Below are 8627 nucleotides of genomic sequence, written 5' to 3' on the forward strand. Positions count from 1 at the left end.
TTGTTATCATATAGACCTGTTAACTCATGAACTTAAATAAAGTTAATAAACTGTTTTAACACACTTTTAACATGTTTGTTTTTCATTTTGTCTTCATAGTCACAATCATTATGATTAAACTTTAGGACTGGAGCGTTGGATAGTCCGAATGGCATTTTGTTAAACTCAAACAAGCCTCTGTGTGTACAAAAGGCAGTTTCCTCTTTGTCATTTTCGTCCTTTAAAACTTGCCAATACCCACTCTTTAAATCTAAAGATGTGAATAATTTAGACGATTTTTTAGCAGTATTGAAAGACCGTGTACCGTACTGTATAGGATACATTCACAGAATATACCGGTATCGGCACGTAACGGGAACAGGACTAATTTGAGCGCAGTGTGCAATAATCAACATCCGGTTAAATTTTAATCGCCGATCAAACGTTGTTTTGTTTGGTAAAGATGTGTTAAAAATTTTAATTTTAATCTTTTCGACCAGAAATGCTACTCGCCCTGCAGGACGAGCGCTGTCGGAATATTCACTAGCCCGGAGCCTATTTCTACTCGCAATGACGAGCGGGCGAGTGGATTTGTCGAGCCCTGAGAGGTCTTGCAATTTAAAACACGTATCACATATACAAAGCTTTTTGGGTATATACATTTTACATTCATATCCATTAATGTGTGTAGTATATTATTATAATCAGATAAATTATGAATTATACAAGAAATTATTGCTTTAGAGTTATTTATCGGCCAAGTGGTGATACCAAAATTATTTTCTGAATCGATTATACCAATATTTGATTACCATGTGCATATTATTGTTATTTTAATTTCAGGTGCAAACATATTAAATAAATATTGGCCAATCAAACGTTTTGTCTGACTGTCAGCAGTAACTACATTTTACAATTTATTCGTGCACCTTGCTTTTATAGTTTACTCATTTACATACATGTAGCGTTATTCAAATGTGCCTTTGAATTGAATCATAATGTTGCTTTAATTAGTATACAATGTCAAACAAGTAAAGCTTGGTTACAGAAAACCACAAAATATTTTGTTTATTTTTTATGTTTACAGACCGGTAATAAAATATATATCATCACGATCATAATTATGTATTGCTTTCGAGAAACAGACACCGCCAGCCATTATGCAATATCAATAAAAAATTTCAGACTACCCTGGTAATGTCTGCTGCGAACCTGCCAAACATTGATATATGGATCTTAAGAGCCACAAGGTAGTCATAAAATGCGGGAGAAATCTCCGTTTCATTCACATCAATCTGTATTAAATTTCAATTTATTTTATTGTTGGGTGAATGTTTACCAAAACGTCAATTAAGTTGCCGACTCAACACGAAAAAGTTGTTTTAAACTATTCGTGAAATTCGCGCTCACATATTTTCCTTTCTTAACAAAGATTAATATACAAAGATAAGAGCATAATACAATAGAAAAATAATGCTATTGTCGATTAAACAGAACATCCTTATAGTGATTTATACATCGACATAAATTGAAGAAAAAACATGTATTAAATAAAAGTATGCTCTATGTTTGGAAGGAATATGTGTTAAATTAATTAAGAATATGAATATATAAGAATATGCAAATATTGCATGTTCTAAAATTTTGGTCATAAATGAATTCCATCAACAGAATATAGCATTATAAAAATAGCTTAATTAAAAATAAAAACATTTAAGTCAATATTGACACAGAGAATAGAATAGAAGTTGGACGACATAAGGCAAATAATATTTGAATAGCTAGGCATATATACATATCTGCGAAACTCTTACATAAAAAATACCAAAGAAAAATACGCCAACATTACAATAAAACAACATTATTCTTTTCTATATAAAACAACACTTTAGAATTCGCAAAATCTCATCACACATTGAAGCTACATGCATATGTTTAAAAAAAAACATAAACATATGTAGCCTAAATTTATAAGAAAATAATATCAAGCACTTCCTTATGTCGCCTAGGTAAGACAAAAAAACGTAGTTACAATAGTTACTTGAGAAAATAGATATAGGTATTAAGTTACAGTGTTGTACAAAGTGAGTGCCTTTTTCTAAAATGTCCAATATGTGGAGTTATTGAAAAAAGACTGCATGTATATACGGTATATGCCGTGTAATGAAATAAATTTGACAGTTAAATGTGACTTCAAAATGAAACAAAGAAAAACAAAGAAATATTCATTCTCTTTTTATATACGATGCCTGTATAACAAAGCTTTTCAGTGCGTTTTTCATATAATGCTGAAGAATAATCATATCATCACAACTGTTCCATTGCATCCGCTGCTGCTGCTGCTGCTGCTACTACTACTGCTACTACTACTACTACTACTACTACTACTACTACTTCTACGACTACGACTACTACTACTACTACTACTTATACTACTAATACTACTAATACTACTACATGTACTACTACTACTAATTATAATAATATTTCTACTACTACTTCTACTACTACTACAACGACGACGACAACGACTATAACTACTACTGCTACAAAAACAACTACTACTACTAGTTTTACTATTAGTAGATACTGAATAATCGCAGTTTGAGAGTTGTTGTAGTCTTGTTGAATGTTCATGTATGTGTATGTTTTCTTTAATTGATGGTATTGTATAATTGTTGCTGGAGTAATTTGGCCACATCTGTTACGATATTTAATTTCCATCTAGCAAATATATCCTTTTAGATCATCTATATTTTTGGCATAGATGGTTGACGTTTGGGTATGATTTAATTAAATTGACCAGTCGCTGAGTGTATATAGGTGGAGATATTATTTTTATACCTTATAGATTGATCTCTAAGTAAAATGATTGTGTTTAATATTCACTAAGGAACCATATCCCTATAGATCAACTATAGTTTTGTTTTCCTTAAGGTGGTCAACAAAGGGATAATACTTAAACTAAACTTAACTACAATTAAGTGTAACATAGATGGAGTTATTATATTATATCACTGAAACTTAAACGTTATAAACTTTTATTAATCCGATATTTCAAATGAAAAAATATACAAGTTTAAAGCTGGATTTATGCGATCATATTGTCCTTACTTCATTTTATGTATTTTCCTATTTAAAAAACCCGCAGATCTTTAAATTAATTAAAAAACTATCGTATATATGAAGTTTGAAATAATAAGATTTGTTCAATTATGAAATATGGTTCAGAATAATGTTATACGTGTTGCAATTATTAAGCTACGTTTGCCATTATGTGGTAACTATTATGTAATCACATTCTCACGAAAATATGTTTATTTTGTAATGTAAATTGATCTTTCTTTGAAATGATGTAAGTTTCCTATTTACATAAAACATGCTGTTATTGTATATGTATGTCAATTAATTTCAATTCATTTAAATGGAACTTTAATCTTTGAATATATATCAAAAATATATAACCATTCGTGAAATGAATTGAAATTAATTAAAATCAGAACTTAATAGTTAATTCTTACTTACGCATGTTAAGCTTATCGTCATTTACATACATATACAATATATACAAATATGAATATGTACTAAATAACACTTAGACTTGTACCAACAAATGCTACAATCAGTATACATGCGCATAATATATTTCATAATCATAATTTCTTGTTACCACAAGCGCCTTCCTTCGTATGTTCCTAATAAGCATAATGGACATTTGTAGGTACGCATATTCTACATATTTAAACTAGTTTATATAAAAGGACCCGCATTACAAACTTCTCTATTAAAATACCTATTTTTAACAGATTAAACGCCTCGTTATGAAAGATAAAAATACCCAAATACGAAATGAAGAATGAATACAATTAAATATATGTATATCCACATTTTACCTTTGCATAACGCAATTTAATTACAAAGCGAGTCAACTGTCATAGTTACATTTTTTATATGCGCATTATATACACTTCGGTATGCACACATTTAATTAACTTTATTATTCAATACATTCAAGCAGTTTCACTTTACATTTCAACAGTTCATATCCAATATCCCGATAAGTTAAAAACGAAGCCTATACGTTTAAGTTTAATATTACATCTGTTACATTCACTTATAAAACATAATATTTATGAAAAATAAAAAATTTACGCGGGACATGCAATGCTTTATAATAAGAGCGCAACTAAAATGGTTGTAATAATTATTGAAACATTTAAGAACTACAATATCCTTAATTCATTTTTATAAATAAAATAACTTGCATATTTGTACGTACCAATAAACCTATAATATATAGTAACAATTATATATAAGATACTTTTACCGGGCATAAAGCTTTTATAGCACGACAAATATAGAGCCTTTATTGGATAAACCACATTTGTTGATTTAATCATATTCGCGCATTTAAAATTAGTTTTTTTAAATGAAAAATGTCACCTGAAACGGTGACATACAGACAATTATTTACTGCCTTCAAACATTAAGTTTATTTCAAATATACAACATTTTGAATTCAAATAAAAAGTTTCGAGACAACATCAATAATATTAATACATTCAGTTTATTATATAAACATTGTGTAAACTATTACAACAAAACATGTGTGGTGTCGTCGTGGTAATATTGTTTGTGGTGTGTAGCCTAAAACAATCTTATGGCACTTTGTCATGTTTGCGGATATGAATTTAGAGTTGGAAAAATGATAATGTCTATTAAAGTGTTTTATTTGGAGACAATATTAACAGATTTAACACATTTTGTGTATTTTCATTAAGGTAGCGCACCCCTAATGGGCACATATCCAAATATAATTTAATTAATTATTTTCCTAATCAGCATCATTTCACTGAACTACATGCAAATTTGTAGGTAGGCTTTCCATGCTTTTTAAAAAAAATACCGATTTTTTCTAAACCACCCTCAACGCTCGGCTTTTGTCCAGTTTATTTTCACCCCTGGGGTATATAAAAGTTCCATAATTCATTCAGATTTCCAAATATGGGCATGCAGTTGGTGTGTACAGAGCAGTAAAGGTGTTTAAAGTTTAAACAAGATGAAATAATTATTCTTTTACAGACATTTATTTTTTACAATTTTTTATCTATGGAATAGCGCCATGAAATGTAAGTGATTTCAGCCAAGTAAAAATTGGGGTCAGTTTAAAACAAAGTGTCATAAAATTCAAAATAGTATTATTTAAGTTATATTTTAAACTTATTTTTTATAGAAACACTATATACAGCAACAATACCACGAAATAGACAGATTTACCGTTTACTTTTGAAATAAAAATAAAATGCAACATGCATCATTCGTATTTTCAGCAGTAATTTACCCATTTAGCCATAACGTTGTTGTTTAATTTTAAAAATTGAAGGATGTTCTTACAATTTTTGAACATATTTAACAATAAACATAGCTTATATGCTATATAAATCAAATTACGTTAGAAAAGAAATAAAACGCGTAGCAAAAAACATGCAATGTCGGCAGGATTCGAACCTGCGTTGGAAGATTCCAAAAGATTTCTAGTCCATCGCCTTAACCACTCGGTCACGACAACTTCACATCAGTGCAACCTTAAATTAGATATGCATAAGTACACAGGTAAAAGGCTCATTGATCTTTGAAGAAATCGCGAAATCGTATTTTTCAGATGATAATTGGATCTAAGTCAATATTTATAGTGAAAATAATGTATTCTAAATGAATTTGGTAAACACATATCAAATTTCAAAGTTTGAAAAAAATAAATGCATCTCTCGGAATAACCGAGTCATTAAGATCGGCAATGATCGTAAAATAAATCGCGGGAAATCATTAGAGGTGCTCTACCTTAACATTGAATTAAACATTGCTGAAAAAGCATCAATATTGCCTATATTCATTCATATCTCACTTTCGGTCATATCCGCGGATAGAGTCATTTACGCATTTAAGACGGACCGCTAAAATGTAAACGGCTGCAATACTTGACTAAAAACTGCCATTTTAACTGTGCGCATAAGACTATTCAGGGATCATCCTAGAGGACGAGAAGGCGACATGGTCCTCCCTAACGATGCTTGATATCGCTTTCTGATTACATCAAAGCGAAAACAAAATCGCTGACATTTTCCAATATTTTCTTCTTTGATAATCTGCCGCGCGTGTCCGCAATGCCTTCACTAATACTGCCATTGTTTACTGTGTGCAATTATTGGTTATCTGATCTACTGATAGCGACAGGATTTGCTATGCATCACTAACTGCTGATGCAAGTCGCCTTGGTTTATTCCAGTCGAGGCATTGTGTACATGCCGGTCTTACCTACAATTGTGTATTGGCGTAACCATCTATGTATAGAATGCCAGTCGAGGCTCTCGACCTCGTTTACGGTTTTTCAATTGGCTCTTGTTATTTGTCAAGGCTGCCGAGAACCAATACAGCCATTGTTTACATGTTGGTCATTTATTGTTATGCTTGACGTTTTGTAAAACTTAAAACAGTCCGAATTTCACTGCTAAATTTCAGTCATAATATATTTGAGTACTGAGCTTAACAATATCACAAACAGAGAACAAACATACAATTAATAGTTTAATCCAAAGACGCAGTAAAAGCACTTGGGAACATTCCATTAAAAGTCAATGACGATATTCAAACATTAGAATTACCGGCACGCGGCACTCAGTTGGGAGAATTACAATTTAGGTTATTTCAGAATGTTATGGTGTGTTACATCAATTTATGTATAATCAAATAAAACACAACAACAAATCTTGAAATAAATAAGCTATGGCCGGGATAGAACATAAACATGTATTGTTGAAGAATCTCCCACGAAATGTTTTGGAGGTTTTTAAGAGTAAAGTTACTCTCTGTCGTTCGTCTAATTTGCAAAATTGAGACTTGTGCATAATCAGAATTAATTGGGATAAATTGCCAATTTAAATTCAGTTAAAATGTGCATATGCAATAAAAAGCGAAGAGAAATAACCAACCGCTTTACAGTGACTTTATTGTGCGCAAAGGGGAATAAATGCCAGTAACGTATGAAACCTCTTCGCTACTGTCCGAAAACCGTACAATCTATGAATGTTGCTAATGTCCGCCACCACCTTGCAATTTTAAACTATCTATTAGCAAAGTAAAGCGCTGCAATATTATATTTTAAAGCAATAATATGTCAACTAAATAATATATTGATTGCGTATTTGCTAGGTTAGAGTTACTGTTTTTCATTTTCATTCTCAACGATATGCATATTTAATTCATTTGCAAAAGACGTATATCAACATGTATTCAGACAGTCGTTTTTGGATACGTATGGTTTGTCGATTTTAATTATTTTTGACGTTCTTTATAACATTTTTTATAGACTGACGAATAAACATGCAGTGTTACGGATGGTCTGGGCCCCGTATTCACCAAACAATTCTTAGATTTAAGTCTAAGAATAAAGAAAAATCTTTAAAGTAGAACATTCAAGAATTTCTTAAATTTTGAGTCAAACTCTGCAGTAAACATCTCTATCTATATTATTCTTCATGTAGAACATTTTGTTAATGACATAATCACCAGTGGAGGCCTGTATATATTCAAACACTGAACACGTTTTTTCTTGTTCTAAGTCTATTCTTTATTCTTAAAGGGATCTTTTCACACGCTTTGGTAAATTGACAAAATTGAAAAAAGTTGTTTAAGATTCGCAAATTTTCGTTTTAGTTATTATGATATTGTGAGGAAACAGTAATACTGAACATTTACCATGGTCTAATATAGCCATTATATGCATCTTTTGACGATTTTAAAATAAAACCTAAAATTATAAAGCGTTGCAACGCGAAACGATTGAATAATTTGGAGAGTTCTGTTTTGTCGTTAAATTTTGTGAAACTACGACGAAGATTGCTTATATTAGGTATAAAATACTTCACATGTATGTACTCGGCGGAATAGCTCAGTAGGCTAGAGCGTTTTTACTTCAGTACTCTGTACTCTGGCAGGACTCTAGGGGTCACTGGTTCGAAACCTGGTCCGGGCAATGTTCTTTTGTTCCTTTTTTTTTTTTAATTTATTCTGATTTTTTGCTGGAGCTTTTACGATCCAATGTTTACATTTATCGATATAAAGCATTTAATGAATAAGTTAAAAAATGCCAAAATCTGTGAAAAGGCCCCTTTAAGTCTAAGAATCGGTTGGTGAATACGGGCCCCGGTTGACAACATTTTGCAATGTACTAACCAGAAATTGCACCTAGAAAGACTTAAAAAAAAAACAATAATATGCTAGGGCTCTACTCTAACCTCAGGCTCTTGGCTTAAGTAGTAATTTCATATGAATGAAATGTGTATTTTTGCCAAATGAAACACATTTTTTACAGTTCTTAGGAGAGCAATATCTTTATAACAATGCGGCAGTTTAAAATAAAATGTTTAGTTAGTGTTTCAGCATATATTTATATTATGATATTTTTTTTTGTTGTTTATTAATTGTGAAACATTAATATTAAGTACATTTACCACTTTACGCGTTTGATCAAAGGTCGGCTCACTTATCCTAATAAAATTGGAAGGAGAAGTCACTTCTCCCTAAATTTAGCTAGGATGATCCTGCTATTTGGCTAAATTTGGCTCAAACTGTCTTAACAGCCATTTCAA

The sequence above is a fragment of the Dreissena polymorpha genome, chromosome 8 (assembly GCF_020536995.1).
Source record: "Dreissena polymorpha isolate Duluth1 chromosome 8, UMN_Dpol_1.0, whole genome shotgun sequence".
NCBI lineage: Eukaryota > Metazoa > Mollusca > Bivalvia > Myida > Dreissenidae > Dreissena > Dreissena polymorpha.